Genomic DNA, 18,812 nt, shown 5'->3' with positions numbered 1-18,812 from the left:
GTTAATGTATGAAGACATGAATTGGTGTCAACATAATTTATGTACAACCAGAGATATGAAAAATTGTGCTATATAGGTGTAATAAGAATTGTAATGCATTCCACTGTTATTTATTTTTTAAAAAATCAATAAAAATAATAAATATGTAAAAATAAAAAAATAAATTAAAACAAGTTCATGCAATTTTGTCAATCAAAGTTCAACTATATATGTATACATATCAAAAACTCAACTATATATGTATACATATATATTTATGTATTTTTAAGTGCAACAAATGTAATATAAACTATAAAAAAAAGCAAGGCAAGGATTAACACTCAATTTAATGGAAGGAACAGTACTGACTAGGACACTCTTGGGGTTAACCAAATATTTCCATGTTTTCTCCTTGTTGAGACAGGACTGTAACTCACAGGTAGTCCCTTGATATCATTTTGTACTTTTGTGAAAGAGAAAATATTTTGACTCATAAAACATATTTCATTACAGTTTCTCTACTGTCACTTCCCTTTTCTAACAGGTAAACACCGGCTTTTCAGGGGGAGATTTCAGGAGTTCAGATAGTAGCTAAAGACCATGAGGAGGGAATTTTTGTGAATGGTTGTGGCATGGATGTGGCGGAAGCTTGGGTTTGGAGGTTAGTTTGGCTCACTTATTCATAAAGGAAATAAGGGTAGTGAAATCACAGAGACACACATTTGACATCTGGGACATGATATTTATTTGTTGTACCTGGATATTGGATATGTGTCTTAATATTTAATATATTTTAAAAATGTTCTTATTACTTTTATATACTTATTCATATATTCTATTATTAATAAACATAAAAATGATATAAAATTTATGTATTTGTCTATACACTATTATGGAAATCATATCAAATTTTCTTAATTTTATACATCCTGAATACAATGTTTTTAATCATTTAGCCTATACCCCTAAAATACCTGCAGACATACATTTATATGTTACTCCTGGAATAAAAGCATGCATGTATTCTTAATATACAGTGCATAATAAAATATAGAGTTCTATGGATGAAATGTGTCATATGAGATAAACTTACTGAGTTAAATCTCCCCAAACTGATACATAAGATCCACATGAGTTAATGTAATTTTATCTTGCAAATATTAGCAATTCTATTCCCAATTTGTTTGATTTGTTTGTTTGGCTGTGTAAACACTAGTAAGAGATAAGAAATACAACAATGAAAGCACTGTATGCTTTTTTATGTTTTTGTGAAAAAGACTAAATATTATAGAAAAGGTACACTGAACTACTTAGTAGAAAATGGTTTCATCCATTTTTAATACTCTGTTCCTATAGTCTTTTTGAAAATGACAGTAGAAATATTAAGAGTTCTTAAAATATTTAAAGAAAACCACAGTTTTTGAGCATTAAAACTGTGATTTCCTCTCTAAATTTACCCCTTTGAGAAAGCAACTGGGTTTTTGGTTTTGTTCTTGTTTATTTTGTTATTTTGATTGGAGAAATTAATTTGCCAACATGTCATTTGGCTTTCACTTGATATGAAAACATTTATCTATCTTTACATATGTTCTTTCTTTGCTAACCAGTGAAAACCTAGTATATTTGCCAAAAAGTAATGCACAAACAGAAGCATAAACATTTGTACTAATTCCATGTACTTTTATCTCCATATAGATTTTTAACATTAGCCTCAGAATTCTGGTATATTTTTATGACAACCAGAATTAAAGTATTAAATAAAAACTCCCTTTGTGTTCTCTGATATATGTATTGCTTAAGGCCTGAGATTCCTGAACTCTACAGTGTTGCTGTAGTCAGGTTGGAGGCCGCATGTGGGGAATTTCAAGTACAAGCAATTGGAGTGCACAGGGAGGTCACCAGACATTAGCCGCAATAGGAAGCCTCCATCTCCCATCTCAAATCTTCTGTAAGCACCTCCTGTTGATTAAACCCACCCAGAAGATTATAGACATGGACACTTGAAATGGAACCTGCTGGGTCAGCCTCTTGGTCGCAACATAGAACACAGCAGTGAAGGAATTCAAGAGACGTAGAAGCTTCATAATGAAGAAAAAATTTTGAGAGAAAGTATGTTTTTGGGTTTTTTTGTCCTTTTATTTTTATCATTATTTTTCTTTATTCGGCATAATAAAATAGTTTTAATATTATCGTTTTTATTCACAGTATTTAAAACTAAATAAATAATTTGATCTCTTCATTCCAAACATTTTACAATGTCTTTAATTTCTTATCAGGCATTACTTTCATATCTCTCTCTCTCTCTCTCTCTTTTTTTTTTTTTTTTTGTGGTGCTGGGGATTGAACCCAGAGCCTTGTGCATACAAGGCAAGCACTCTACCAACTCAGCTATATCCCCAGCCCTACTTTCATATCTTTCAATTTATATTTTGATATTTTAAACTTATATATTATATTTGTACTTATTTATGATATATTGTATTATAAGTTGATACAGTGTTTTTATTGTATGTAAATATCAAATCAATCAGAATAATTAGCATTTCCCTTTCCTTTTATTTATTTTTTTTATTTTTTTGGCAGTGCTAAGGATGAACCCTAAGCCTCACAAATGTTATGATTGGCTTTTTTCACTCAACACAATGTCCTCCAGTTCCATCCATGTTGCCACAAATAAAAGGATTTCATCCTTTTTTAGGGATACATAATATACCATTGTGACTAAGCACCATGTTTCTGAATCCATTCATCTGTTGATGGGCATATTGCTTGGTTTCACAACTTATGTCTTATAAAGAGTGCTTATACAAAATCTTGGGGGCGCAGATATCTTTTTGATATGATGATTCCAGTTGTATGGATATGGATCCAGTAGAGGAATACTGGTTCAAATATTTGTTATATTTGCATTTATTTGAAGAATGTCCAATCTTTCTTATATATTGCTATACTAATGGCATATAACAATTTCCCTTTGTTCATATCCTCATCAACATGTTATTTTTCCTCTTTTTAATAATATCCATTATAAATGTATTAAATTAATATCTCATGATTTGCATTTCCCTGATCAATATCATTGAACATTTTTTCTTATACTTATTTTCTATTTTTTCATTGTCTATATTACTCATTTGTACACTTAAATTTTTTGCTGAACTACTTGAGGTATTTATATATTCTGTATATTAATCCCTTTTAAAGTAAATAGTGTGTAAATTCTTTCTTTCTATGGACTGTGTGATCAGTCTGTGGATTATTTACTTTGCTGTGTGGAAGCTTCTTAGTTTTATATGATCTTATTAGTACCTTTTTGTTTTTATTGCCTATTCTTTGGGGTTTTATTCAAAACATCTTGTATATTACAATGCTTTGAAGTGTTTTCCCTGTCTCCTTCTAAGAGTTTCACATTTTCATATACTGCTTTGAAGTTTCTGATCAATTTTGAGTTGATATTTGTATATTGTGAGAGATAAGGATTTAGTTTTATTGTTCTGTATGTTTATACTCACTTTTCTCAACAAAATTTATTGAATTGTTCTTTTTCCAATGCAAATTCTTAGATTCTTTGTTACAGACCCACTAGCTTGTTTGTAGATGTATGGATTTTCTTCTAAAATATTTATTATGTTCCACTGTTTTGTGTGTCTGTTTTTATTCTAATAATATTCAAAATTAGTCAATATCCGTCACTGTAACAAAATCCTTCAGAAAAAAAAGTATTATTTAGGTGCAAAGTTTTGGAGATGCATGGATAGGGATAGGGAGGCCACGTGGTAACATTGGCAAATGTGTGGCAGAGCAAACTATTCATCTCATGACCAACAAGACAAACAAAGGAAGAGGAAAAGAGGAGTTCACAATCATCCCCTTTACAGAGAACATCCCTAAGAGCCACCAACTCGTCTCCACCTCTGTTTTAGTTTTTGTGGAGTCTTTAAGGTTTTCCAAATATAAGATATTACATCTGATAACAGGGATCACTTGATTTCCTCCTTTCCTACTTGAATAACCTTTGTTTCCTTCTCTTGCTTAATTGTTCTGAAAATTAGAATCCACTGAGGGTATCACAAGAAATTTGACCATGGCTTACTGTCTAATAAAAAAGATTCAGAAATTCCATAGTACCATTGCCAGACACAAGCATCCTGTGGGGCCTCAGGCATTCCAAGAAGAGCTCACAATTGCTAGAAGAGCATAAAATCCCCATCAGAATGGCCAGTGCAAATTATAAGATCACCTTCTCCTGAAAGGTATATGTCAACATAGAGAACAGGAGTGATCATGCCCCTGCTGGAGAGCTAATTCATTTATTCCTACTTGGTGTAACCTTTCTTATAGATTTTCACATTTCCATTGAAATTTTATCTTCTTAAAATGTGCATTGTGTAATTTTTTTTAATTCATCACTTATCAATTCTTCTGTGATAACTACATATTCATTTTTGTGGAGCCATATATTTCTCTCTAGTATGTATGCCATTTTCATAGTTCCATTGTATTTTCTATTATGCTAATTCAAAAGAATAAAACTTCTCTGTGTATTCCAATTCTTTCTCTGATTTGTTAGTTTTACTCTAATATACTAATATACTTTCTAAACCCTATTGTTTATAATCATTAAAGTTTTGGTCTGTGTAATTTGTAGACTTAAGTACTTAATATGTGTTTTAGTTTGTTCAGTTTATTTTATAATTTTTTCTCTGTACAGTATTTATAAACTACATGTGCATAGAAAGAAACATAAGTCTTAATTCATTTCCTTAGTAAATTTTAATTGATTTTGTTATTTCCTCATGGATAATGAGGTGCCATTTAATTGATTATTGCTGTCATACAACTGGGCACTTTGCTGACATTGTATTTTATTTATAAAAAATAAAAATGATTTTATTTTTTAAAAACATGACAGTGGAATGCATTAAAATTATTTTACACATATATAGCTCAATTTTTCATATCTCTGTGTATAAAGTATGTTCACACCAATTCATGTCTTCAAACATGTACTTTGGATAATGATGCCCATCACATTCCAAAATCATTGCTAACCACAGCCCCCTGTCTTCTCCTCCCACCCCTCTGCCTTATCTAGAGTTCATCTATTCCTCCAATGCACCCTCTCCCTACCCCATTATGAGCCAGATCATCTTATATCAGAGAAAACAATCAGCATTTGATTTTGGGGGGGATTGGGTAACTTCACTTAGCATTATCTTCTCCAACTCAGTTCATTTACCTGCAAATGCCATGATTTTATTCTCTTTGATTGCTGAGTAATATTCTATTGTGTACATATGTCACATTTTTTTTTATCCATTCATCTATTGAAGGGCATCTAGGTTGGTTTGCTGCTATAAACATTGATGTGGCTGTGTCCCTGTTGTATGTTGTTTCTAAGCCCTGTGGGTATAGATAGAGGAGACAGATAGCTGGGTCAAAAGGTGGTTCCATTCCAGTTTTCCGAGGAACCTTCATACTGTTTTCCATATTAGTTGCACCAACTTTCAGTCTGACCAGCAATGTATGAGTGTGCCTTTTTTCCAACATTCTCCCCAACACTTATTGTTGTTTGTCTTCATAATAGCTGCCATTCTGCTTGTTGTGAGATGATATTTTAGAGTAGTTTTGATTTGCATATCTAATTGCAAGAGATGATGAACATATTTTCATATATTTATTGATTGATTGTATTTCCTCTTCTGAGAAGTGTCTGTTCAGGTCCTTGGCCCATTTATTGATTGTTGTATTTTTTTATTGGTGTTCAACTTTTTGAGGGTTATATATCATAGAGATTAGTGCTCTAACTGATGTATGAGAGGTAAAAATTTTCTCCCAAGATGTAGTTCCTCTATTCACCTCACAGATTGTTTCTTTTCTGAGAAGAAACTTTTTAGTTTGAGTCCATCCAATGTATTCATTCTTGGTTTTAATTCTTCTGCTATAGGAGTCTTATTTAAGGAAGTTGGGGCCTAATCCAAAATGATGAATACTAGGTCATATTTTTCTTCTATTAGATGCAAAGTGTCTGGTTTATTTCCTTGGTCCTTGATCTACTATGAGTTGAGTTTTGTGCATGGTTAGAGATAGGGGTTTAATTTCATTTTGTTGCATATGGATTTCCAGTTTGCCCAGCACCATTTCTCCAATGCATGTTTTTGGTGCTTTTGTCTAATATAAGATATTTTTAATTATGTGGGTTAGTCTCTGTGTCCTCTATTCTTTACTATTGGTCTACCAGTCTGTTTTGATGCCAATACCATGCTGTTTTTGTTACTATTGCTCTGTAGTATAGTTTAAGGTCTGGTATAGTGATGCCACCTGCTTCACTCTTCCTGCTAAGGCTTGCTTTAGCTATTCTGGGTCTCTTATTTTTCCAGATGAATTTCATGATTGCTTTTTCTTTTTCTATGAGGAATGCCATTGGTATTTTGATAAGAATTGCATTAAATCTGTATAGTGCTTTTGATAATATGGTCATTTTGATAATATTAATTCTGCCTATCCAAGAACAAGGTAGATCTTTCCATCTTCTAAGGTCTTCTTTGATTTCTTTCTTTAGGGTTCTGTACTTTTCATTGTATAGATCTTTCACATCTTTTGTTAAATTTATTCCCAAGTACTTAATTTATTCATTTTTTGAGGCTATTGTAAATGGGATAGTTTTCTTCCTTTCCCTCTCAGAGGATTTGTCACTGATATACAGAAATCCTTTTGATTTATAGGTGTTGATTTTATATCCTGCTATTTTGCTGAATTCATTTACTAGTTCTAAAAGTTTTCTAGTGGAGCCTTTTGGGTCTTCTAGTTATAGAGTCATATTTTCAGCAAATAGTGCTAACTTAAACTCTTTTTTTCATATACGTCTCCCATTAATTTCTTTCATCTAATTGCTCTGGCCAGTATCTCAGGAACTATATTAAATAGAAGTGGTAAAAGAGGAAATCCCTGTCTCATCCAGTTTTTAGAAGGAATGCCTTCAATTTTTTTTTACATTTAGAATGATGTTGGGGGCTGGGGATGTGGCTCAAGCAGTAGCGCGCTTGCCTGGCATGCATGCAGCCCAGGTTCCATCCTCAGCACCATATACAAACAAAGATGTTGTGTCCGCCGAAAACTAAAAAATAAGTATTAAAAACTTCTCTCTCTCTCTCTCTCTCTCTCTCTCTCTCTCTCTCTCTCTCTTTAAAAAAATATAGAATGATGCTGGTCTGGGGCTTAATGTAGAAAGCCTTCATAATTTTGAGATATGTTCCTGTTATCCATAGTTTTTCTAGTGTCTTCAACGTGAAGGGGTGCTCTATTTTGTCAAATGCTTTTTATGCCTCTATTGATTGAATTACCTTTATTGAATTATCTTTATTGATTTCTTTATGTTGAACCAACCTTGCATCCCTGGGAGGAATCCCACTTGATCATGGTGCATGATCTTTTTGATAGGTTTTTGTAATTCGATTTGCCAGAATTTTATTGAGAATTTTTGCATCTATGTTCATTAGAGATATTGGTCTGAAGTATTATTTCTTTGATATGTCTTTGCTTGGTTTTGTAATCAGGTTGATATTGGCCTAGATTGGCCTCCTAGAATGAGTTTGGAAGTGCTGCCTCTTTTTTCTATTTCCTGAAATAAATTGGAGAGTATTGGTATTAGTTCTTCTTTAAAGGTCTTGTAGAACTCGGATATGTATACATTCAGTCCTGGGCTTTTCTTTGTTGGCTTCTAATGGTGTCTTCTATTTCATTGCTTGCTATTGATCTCTTTCAATTGTGTATATCTTCCTGATTCTATCTGGGTAAATCATATGACTTAAGAAATTTGTGGATGCCTTCAATATCTTCTATTTTATTGGAGCACAAGTTTTCAAAATAATTTTCAATTATCCTCTGTGTTTCTGTAGTGTCTGTTGTAATATTACCTTTTCATCACATATGCTGGTAATTTGAGTTTTCTCTCTCCTTCTTTTTGTTAGTGTAGCTAAGGGTCTGTCAATTTTATTTATTTTTTCAAAGAACCAACTTTTTGTTTTATCAATTGTTTCTTTTGTTTCAATTTCATTGATTATAGCTCTAATTCTAATTATTTCTTGCCTTCTGCTTTTGCTGTTAATTTGTTCTTCTTTTTTGAGGGTTTTGAGGTGTAATGTAAGGTAATTTATTTGTTGACTTTTTCTTCTTTTAAGAAATGAACTCCATGCGATGAACTTTCCTCTTAGTACTGCTTTCAGAGAGTCCCAGAGATTTTGATATGTTGTGTCTATATTCTCATTTACCTCTTAGAATTTTTAATATCCTCCTTGATGTCTTCTGCAACTCATTGTTCATTCAAAAGCATATTGTTTAGTCTCCACGTGTTGGAGTAATTTTTACTTTTTATTTTGTCATTGATTTCCAATTTGATTCCATTATGATCTGATAAAATGCATGGTAGTATCTCTACTTTTTGTATTTGCTAAGTGTTTCTTTGTGGCATAGTATATGGTCTACTTTAGAGAAGGATCCATGTCATGCTTATGAGAAAGTGTATCTGCTTGATGCATGTTGAAATATTCTATATATGTCAGTTAAGTCTAAGTTATTGATTGCATTATTGAGTTCTATAGTTTCTTTTTTCAACTTTTGTTTGGAAGATCTATCTAGTGGCGAGATAGGTGTATTAAAGTCATGCAAGATTATTGTGTTGTGGTCAATTTGACTCTTGAACTTGAGAAGAATTTGATGAATACAGTTGCTCCATTGTTTGGGGCACATATAATTCATGATTGTTATGTCTTGTTGGTGTATGGTTTCCTTGAGCAGTATATAATGTCCATCTTTGTCCCTTTTAATTAACTTTGGCTTGAAGTCTACTTTATTCAATATGAGGATGAAAACCTCTACTTGCTTCTGTAATCCATGTGTGTGCTATGTTTTTTCCCCAACCTTTCACCTTCAGTATGTGTATATCTTTTCCTATCAGATGAGTCTTATATATGGGTCTTTTTTTTAAATCCAATCTGCTAGACTATATCTTTAGATTGATGAGTTTATACCATTAACATTCAGGGTTATTATTGAGGCACTGTTTGTATTCCTAGCCATATTTGTTTATTTTTGTTATTTAACTTGACTTGATTTTCTTCTTTGATTAGTTTTTCCTTTAGGGTACTACCTCCCTCTGCTGATTTTCATTGTTGTTTTTTGTTTCCTCTTCATGGAATATTTTCTGACATGTGTTTTTTTGCAAAGTTTTAAAGCAATGATTGATTTTCACTTATAGATATTCTTTTTTGTTTTTTATTTAATTTGTTTTAATTAGTTATACATGACAGTAGAATGCATTTTGACACATTGTACACAAATGAAGCACAACTTTTGATTCCTCTGGCTGTTCATGTTGCAGAGTCACACTTCTAGTGTAATCATACATGTATATAGGATGATACTGTCCATCTCATTCCACCATCCTTCCCATACCCACAACCTCTCCCCTTCCTTCACTCACCTCTGCCCAATCCAAAGTTCCTTCATTTTTCTCTATCCTCTAATTATGAATTAGCATCAGCTTATCAGGGAAAATAGTTGGCCTTTTTTTTGGGGGGGGGATTAGTTTATTTTGCTTAGCATTATATTCTCCAGCTTCATTTGTTTACCTGCAAATGCCATAATTTCATTCTTCTTAAAGGCTGAGTAATATTACATTGTGTATAAGTAGCACATTTTCTTTATCATTGATCTGTTGATGGGGACTTGGATTGGTTCCATAGTTTAACTACTGTGAATTGAGCTGCTATAAACATTGATGTGGCTGTGTCTCTGTAATATGCTGATTTTAAGTACTTAAGATAGTCTTAATTTGAAAAAGTTAATTCACTTATTTCACACATTCATTTTTGGTGCATTTGAGGATAATATGTACTTTTTTCCTTATAGATAAACTTTTAAAAAGTCTAATTTATACAGAATAATATACTTAACTTTTAATGAACAGTTAAATAAGATTTGATAAGCATATATACTTTGTAACATGGTTAACACAAAAAAACATTTTTATCCCCTGCATAGTCCATTCAATATTAATTTTCCACCTCTGGCCATTGTCACTGTATCTTTATCACTTCAGACTAACTTGACTTGTTCTAGAACATTGTCTGAATAGAAGAATACACTATTGTATTCTTTGTGTCTGGCTATCTTCACTTTGCATAATATTTTCAAATTCAACCATGCTGTTGTGGGTATTGTTTAGTGGTTTCTTTGTAGTGATGAAGATATTTCATTACATAAATATGTTGGAATTTGTTTATGCATTCATCACTTTGATGTTTTCCTTGGTTCCAACTTTGCACTGTTATTAATAATGCTGCAATGTCAATTGTGTTGTTAATTGCAGTGTGACTGCTGGACTTACACTTTCATTCCTCTTTGGTAAATGTATAAAAATGCAATGCAATTGTTGCATCATGCTGTAAACGTATGTTTTACTTTATAAGAAATTAAATATCAGTGTTCAAACATGTATGTTTTCCCCAACATCCTTGTCAACATTTAATATTATTTGTATGATTAATGATTGCTATTCTAATGGGAATGAGAAATATCTGTGTAATTTTGATCTGTCATCCCACAATTGCTGAAGATGTGTATTTTTATATGATTGTTGGCTTTTGTATTTTTTTGTTTGTTTTGAGAAATGTCCACTTAGTTCATGTGTCAGTTTATTGATTTTTTGTGTTAAGTATCTTGAATTCTTTGTATATTTTGGATATTAATTTGCTAACAGTAATGTAGCTATCAAATATTTTTTTTCTCATTCTATAGGCTGTATCCTCATGATCTTGTTTGCTTTCTGTGAAAAAGCATTTTTAATTTGAAACCATCCTGCTTATTGATCCTTGGCTTTGTTTTGTGATCTTTGGGAATCTTATTAAGAAAGTCAGTACTTGCCCCATTATGTTGAAATGTGGAACTATGTTTTCTTCAAGTAGCTGCATTTTTTCTCCTCTAATTTTTAGGTCTTTGATCAACTTTGAAATTATTTTTGTTGAGAGTGAGATAAAGCAATCTACTTTCATTCTTCCCACATATATTAAATTTTCTTAGAATCATTTTTTCAAAAAGCTACTTTTTCTTAAACATATGTTTCTGGCAACTTTGTCAAGGATCAGATGACTACAAGTGGAATCTTCTTTGTGCCTTGTATTTTGTTTCATGGATCTTCATTTTTGTTTTCATGCTAATACCATGCTGTTTTTGTTATTATAGCTCTTACTATAATTTTGGAATACAAAATGCAATAACTCCAGCATCAATCTTATTGCTCAGTATTGCTTTCACTATTCTGGTTCTTTTGTTTTTCCATATAAGTTTGAGGACATTTTCTACTTTGGGGGAGAATGTCATTGCTATTTTGATAGGGATTGCATTGAATTTATAGATTCTCTAAGTAATATGAACATTTTTGTATGCCAATTCTGCCTATCTGAGAACATTGGAGGTCTTTAAATTGTCTGAGATTTTCTTTCTTTATTTTTTGAGTGTTCTATAATTCCCATTGTAAAGGTCTTTCATCTCCTGGGTTAGATTCACTCTGAAGTATTTTATTTCATTTTTGAAGTTATTTTAAATGAAACTGTTTTCTTTTTCATTTCTCAGTAGATTCATTATTGGAGGAAAAAGAAGCTATTGATTTTAATATGTTGCTCTAATATCCTGATACTTCGATGAATATATTTTTCAACTATAGAAGCTGGTAGAGTTTTGGAGATCTTCTATATACAGAATCATGTCTTTAGCAAACAGAGATTATTAGACTTATTTTCCCACTGTACCACCTTTTTTTTCTTTGCCTTTCTGATTGCTCTGGCTACAATTTCAAGGAATATTTTAAATAGGAGTCTTGAGTGTGGTGGACATTCTTATCTTGTTCCTGGTTTTAGAGGTAATGCTTCCAGTTTTTCTCCATTTAGTATTATGTTGATTTTGAGTTTGTTGTAGGTAACCTTTCTAATGTGATGTAAGTTCATAACGCCCTTAATTTCTCTAGTGTTTTTTAACATGATTGGGTGTCATGGCTACAACTACTATTTTCTGGGCAATTTTATGATATATAGGCTTTCAAATGATGAGCACAAAATTATTTACTCAATCCATTTCTTCATTCCAAAATTTTGGGTCATATATTTCTCAGCTCAAATCACAAATCTATTGAACCCTACTTATGAAAATATTAAAAGAGTTTAATATTTTCCAAATGAAATGCTAAATTAAATAATATAAAATTTATATATTATATTTACATATAAATCAATTTGTATCAATTTATAGATCAATAAATGAAGTGAACTTGATTTGCTTGTTTAAATTGTTCAGAATATCATTCTTTCATATCTATAATTTTTATTCTGGTAGTGTGTTTCATATTATGGTTTTAAAAATAAATTCAATTTTTGTTGTGTTTTTAAATTAGATCCAATCTGATAGATTTCTTAACTCAAAAAGCTATTCATTAATACTGGTAATAAATAAGAGCAGATCAGAATATATTGAGTGAGTTATATCATTAACATAGACCAAACCCATTTGTTTCTTTCCATAATGTCAGATGTATTGAATAACAATAAATGCACAGACTATACCACTTTCATCATTGGCAGCTCATTGAATACTTATGGGTCACCTGGTGGTCATAAGCTGTACAATCATATGTTCTTTTATTTCAATCTTTATTGAAACATCTCTAAAGATTGAAACATCTAACATCTATAGTACTCACCTCAGATATTGCACTTTACATAGGCTAAAAAATGCTAAGAAAATGGTGAAGAGATCCACTAGGATTTGAGAGACTGCACTGAGAGCAAGAGAAAAAAAAATAGATAAGAATACAAAGTCATTTTTGGTGGTCAAATAAAATTATTAACTGGCTTTGTTCAGGTCATAGATTTGAAAAATTGCAGAAACTTATTCTATATTTTCAGAATTTCAGCTTGGAGTGTAATTTGAGATTCAGCAGTTCATCACTCTTGAAATTTTCCTCAGTAAAGCTTCTGACAAGTAACCAAATGACATGTCAAGTCTCTAGATTCTCCTCCTTTTATGGGTCTTAAGTGACAATGTTGCTACATTCAGTGATCTGATGTGCTCAATAAGCAAATGGACCTGGTTTTTCTAGTATGAGATTGATATGCCAAGACATCTATGTGCTTCTGATTAATTTGATAAATCCACAGTTTGTTATTTTTATTAGTGCAGTTAATTTAACAGTTTGTGCTTTATGGTTGTGCCAAACAGATGGTGGTTGTTTATTTACACAACCAAGGTGTAGAGTCATTCTACACCTAAACACTTAAACTCAAATGGAGCAACTTATGGCAAATTACCGCTTTAGAAAATGGAGTAATACAGGTTTAGGAAAAACCTGAAAACTACTCTTTTATATATGATGGAGTAAGTCAGAACTTGACACTACAGCTGATTAAAATTCTTGATATCAAGGAGCTTGTAGCTTAAGGTTATATTAACACACAAGTACATATGGAATGTGTTAGTGATAAAAGCTGTGGAACATACAGAGTATAGGACAGTGAAAATGTAATTTGGCACTAGGTAGTTGGGGAGGGAATCTATGTTAGGTTTTTTTGCACCCATATATCTGAAGATAGTGTATGGTGAATCATGTTAATACCTAAGGGACAATATTCCATTTGAAGAAAATGTCTCATGATCCCTGAATAAAGAGAGTTTTGACATTATGGATGATTTACAAAATCCTCTAAGAAGTTAAGTAGAAAGGGGACAAATTTGAAAGATTTTTAGGGAAGATTGTGTATAAGACTGTGTATGACCCAATTAAAACATGAAACATACGTAATTTAATAACTGCAAATATAATCATTGAATTTGTCTTATTTGAATTTATCAATTTATTTGTGATAATATTATTATTCTAGAAGTGATGATTAAGATTATATTTGACAAAGATTCCAATTTTCTTCATAGGAAACTATATGTGATTTTCTTTCATATATTTTTTTCATAGACAGAAAAATAAAGAAATTTTAAAAGTTACAAATTTTCCTTTTCTATTCTTCATTTTTTTTTCTTTTTTTACTTGTGGTAGCTAGCTTGATATTTACTTGTTTTTATATTATAATTTCAAGTTTTTAGAAAAGTGATATTTTTAATAATTGTTCAAAAATACTTTTACAAAGAAATGATGTCTGATGTCTTTATTTATCATCCTTCTGCTATCATTTATTTCACAGAATTTCCTTTCTGTCTTCTAAGTCTACTTCTTTCTTTAAAGATATAGCTCCCATTGGGCTCTAATTATATTCTCTACTTCTATCACTCTTTTTTTGTTTTTAATATATATAATTTATGTACAATTCATTATATATACAATATTTTATATATATGCATAATACACAGATTTATACATATATAAAATATTATATATTATTATATTATATATATATATGTGTATATATATATATATATATATATATATATATATGTGTGTGTGTGTGTGTGTGTGTGTGTATTTGGTACTGGGAATTTAATCCAGGGGTGTTTAACACACTGAGCCACATCCCTAGCCCTTTTTAAAATTTTTATTCAGAGTCAGGGTCTCACTAAGTTGCTAGGACTTCTTTAAGTTTCTGAGACTGGCTTCAAACTTGAAAGCTTTCTGCCTCAGCATCCTGAGCTGCTGGGATTATAGACATGTGTCACTCTGTTTTTAATAGACCATGCCATCCAATATATTTGCCAGCACATAGCAAGAGGAAAGGCTTCTTGTATATACAACACTATAAAACAATTCATCCAATATTTTCCTTAGAGTGACTTTAAGATATATTTGGAGTAGTTTTTGCTATTAATATATTTTTACAATAGAATACAAATTAAATTAATTTAGCATTACATACTAATATTTCCTTTCCAAACCAAGTAGATTTCTACTTGCATGTGACTATATGCACTATGAAAGATCACCTATAACCACTGTACTAAAAAGACATCTTTAGTGTTTCATATTTTGTTACAACATTTTTTCACTTGTTTTTTGACCAAACCTCCACATCTTAGCAGCACAATATACGTTAAGGATAGTTATTAATAATTATTATTCCATAATATGTAACATACTGATATAAGATTTTACATACCTTAAAAATCATACTAGTTTATTCTGTGGTATATATTGACTGATATGAAAAATTAAAAACAAAATGAAGAAAATCCATTTCCTTACCAATATACAGATAGTTACTAAATTAATAGATGGTAATGTTTCTGATAAGAAAAATTTTACTAGCAGTACTAATGCAATAATGTTTGGATAAATTTTCTTTCAATGAATATGATTTCTGGAAGTAGATTACAGCTACAGTTTCTGAAAAACAGTGAAGATATTTTACATGTATTTGCAAAAAAAATATTTATATGTCTGAACTTGTTTCAAATATATTAAACTTACTAGAGAAAAAACTTATATGAAATATTATAACCCTTTTCAGTTCTGCTTGCAGGAAATTCTGATACTAAGAAGTGCTTATATAAACAACTTAAAGGCTATCCCAAGTAGATATGCATTTCTCACAGGATAAAATAGATGTGCATGATTATTACCTCAAAGCACATTCTTTCAAAGGTCATCATATTATTTAAATGCAATATGTCGGCTTCATTTCCTATTTAATAATGACAGCACCTTCTTATGATAATTTCACAAACAAAATTTAAAAAGCACTTTATATCAATAGTCCTTCTCTTGTTTATATTGAAATGGGCCTGAAATGAACTATATTTTTTACTATTCTCCAGTTTTAAAATTAAAGTACAATTTTCTAAACCCCATATAGTATAAGCTTTTTTCTTAGAATTTGGGCTTACATGTTTTTAATAATGGATGGAGATTTCAATGGCTCAGTCTCTTTGTGAATTTGCATATAATAAAGTAAAAATAAATAAAAACAATAAAAGTAATAATTATTAATTATTTCAAAGCTTTATTGTCTCTCTTAAGAATATTCAGGGAAATCTATTTCTTATTTTAAATAATACTTTTCAAATATGCACCCTAATACTCATAGCTCTGTTGTATCTTACCTCTGCTTCTAAATTTTCCCTCTCTAAATATCTGAATTTTATCATCAGCCCTGTCTTTGATGTTTATTATCACTGTTTTTTTTGTTTCTCTCCATATTCTCTTCCTTGTAACTCTTTATTGTTTTGTTCAACTTAGTTTTTTCCTGAATATTCATTTAATTTATCATCAAAAAGGCCAAACTGAAGCTAACCCTTTCAGCTTGCTTGCAGAAAGAATATGAAAATGGAAACAATAAAAAATAAGACATTACATATACATAATGTAATTTTAAATATTCAGATTATACATATTACATACATTTAAATTATATAAGCTTATATTGTACATAATATATAGACATATATGTATTTTTATATTTATTCATATATATATTCTATTCTATATATTATATGATAGTCAAGCCAAAGTGACTCCATTTTGTTTAATAACTCCATTTTATAAAACAACCATACCAAATAGAAAGGTCATGACTAAGGCAAGTTGTTCTTTTCCTTTTACTATAGAAACCCTTAAGAACACAGAGCTACCTAATGGGGCATTATTTCTGTAACTAGGGTAATGGTAATGGGGCTCTGTTTCTGTAATTGGGGTGACTGGGCTAATCATGATTAGTTAAGCTTCCCACCACCTGATTGCAGTCTCCTGCTCCTGTAACTTGGCTTGCTTGCATTAGCTAGACCCTCAAACATTCCTTTTATGGTGTTCAGGCTTATAAGGAGCCCCCTTGCAATTGTTCAGGGCTGATCAGGGGAATGGCTTTATGTTCTGGTCAGTTGCCACGCATGTGCTTCAACAAAGGCTTGATTTGATTATAAGTGAGTGGTCTGAAAGTAAATTTTTGGAATCCAGGGATTTTGCTTTATAACAAATCATATATATATATATATATATATATATATATATATATATATAATTCCACCTTCTAAGAAACATCTAAACACAAGAATATAAACCTCTGTAATGTATAAAATGCTTATTATATATTTTTATAATAATAAAAACAGATTCTAGAATGCTTATTATATACTTTTCTGATAATAAAAACAGCTTATCACACATTCATATTTGTTTCCCTGTGCAAGAATCATCCCTTTAGGAACAAATTCACATCTTTTAACATATTATATGACACTACTTACTAAAATTTTAATGATGGCTCCATTGATTGGTGCTTTCATGTGAACCAAACAACCCATTTTCACAAAGACTAAATACAATGTTTATAGGATCTACCATAAGTAGCATCTACAAAAATACATAAACTTTTAAAGAATAAACACTTTCCCTATATGTTTCTTCAAATATCTTCCTCATAGAGAAAGATAATTGCCACTTATAATTTATTTTAATGGTGCACTAGGTAGTTGGGAGAGGGAATCTAATAAGGCACAAAATAAGGAAAATATAGGTGCATGATTATAAAATATATGCATAGAATAAAATGTCTGTGGCATTGTAAAAAGGTATTCTATGGAGTTATAAACTTCCAGGTGAGTTTGTAAAACTTTGATTGGGGCCACCTTTTGAATAATTGCCTGATTGTTGGTGAAGTTTGCTTGACTGTTTGTTTAATGCTAGTAACATTTTTTTTTAGCAAAGAACGTAGAAGCTATATTATTCAAAAGTGGAAAATGACTTTCTAAAATGTCTTATCCATGTCAATTACATAGTCACTCCATTAAAAACATCAATCAGAATCTCAAAATTACATGATAATTGGGAGACAAAAACAGTGGGGAACAAGAAAAGTATGTTTCTGTTGGTTGACTTTTAGCATATCCTGTCATTGAAAAATTGTCCTTACAAGATAAACTAAATATTCCAAGCAAGAAAAATGCTTGAGCTCAAAATTTATTTTTTAATTATAATTTACTTTAGAATATTAATATTGTCATGTATAATTTTTATATTATAACATCATATGCCTTTTATTTCAAGATGAATGTATAAGTGGCTCCAAATTAAGCTGCTGATAGGTAGCCTAATTATATAATTAAGTACTACAAACATATTTCCAACTGAAAACGTGAAATATTAAATGTATGTAAATGATGTGTATGTAAGTACTCAATACTTTGTGCTTTGGAATCATCACACCTCTGAATTTTGAAAAAAAAATTATATTTTTCATTTGAACACCGACTATTTTTGTCTATCTACAAAAAGACAATAAAGTCCTCATATTTTAACTATTGAAAAGAATTTCAAAGCACAGACTCTGGAGACTGAATTGCTGGGTTTTTAAATAAAGGCTTAAAATGTACCACAAGTCTTATCTTAGAAAATTAGTTAACTCTCTGTGATTCAATTATCTTATATATGAATTAGACTTAGTGGAAGATTTATGACAAAGTCTCAGAAAATAAATGTAAAAATAAATAAAGTAAAATGTGGTAATAGAAACAGGAGACTTTTAAAAATGTGTCATGGAGACCCTGAAAATCATAGTTGAAAAAATAAGAAATAAAATATAAATATCATGATGAAAACTTTCCAATTTGTTATTTTAGCTTTATGAAAGTATAGTGAATTGCTTTTTTTTATAGTTACTCTACTATGAAACATAACCCCAGGACTTTTTTCATCTAACCATAACTTAGTACCATCATTCAGCCTTTCCTTAACCCAACAACCACCATTACCCTACCCACCCTTTTGTAACCATCTGTTCTACCCTCAGCCTTTATAGGATCAATGTGTTTACATTCTGCATATGCATGACATCTTATTTCATTTAACA

The sequence above is a fragment of the Marmota flaviventris genome, chromosome 7 (genome assembly GCF_047511675.1).
Source record: "Marmota flaviventris isolate mMarFla1 chromosome 7, mMarFla1.hap1, whole genome shotgun sequence".
Taxonomy (NCBI): domain Eukaryota; kingdom Metazoa; phylum Chordata; class Mammalia; order Rodentia; family Sciuridae; genus Marmota; species Marmota flaviventris.
Note: the sequence above shows the minus strand (reverse complement) of the source record.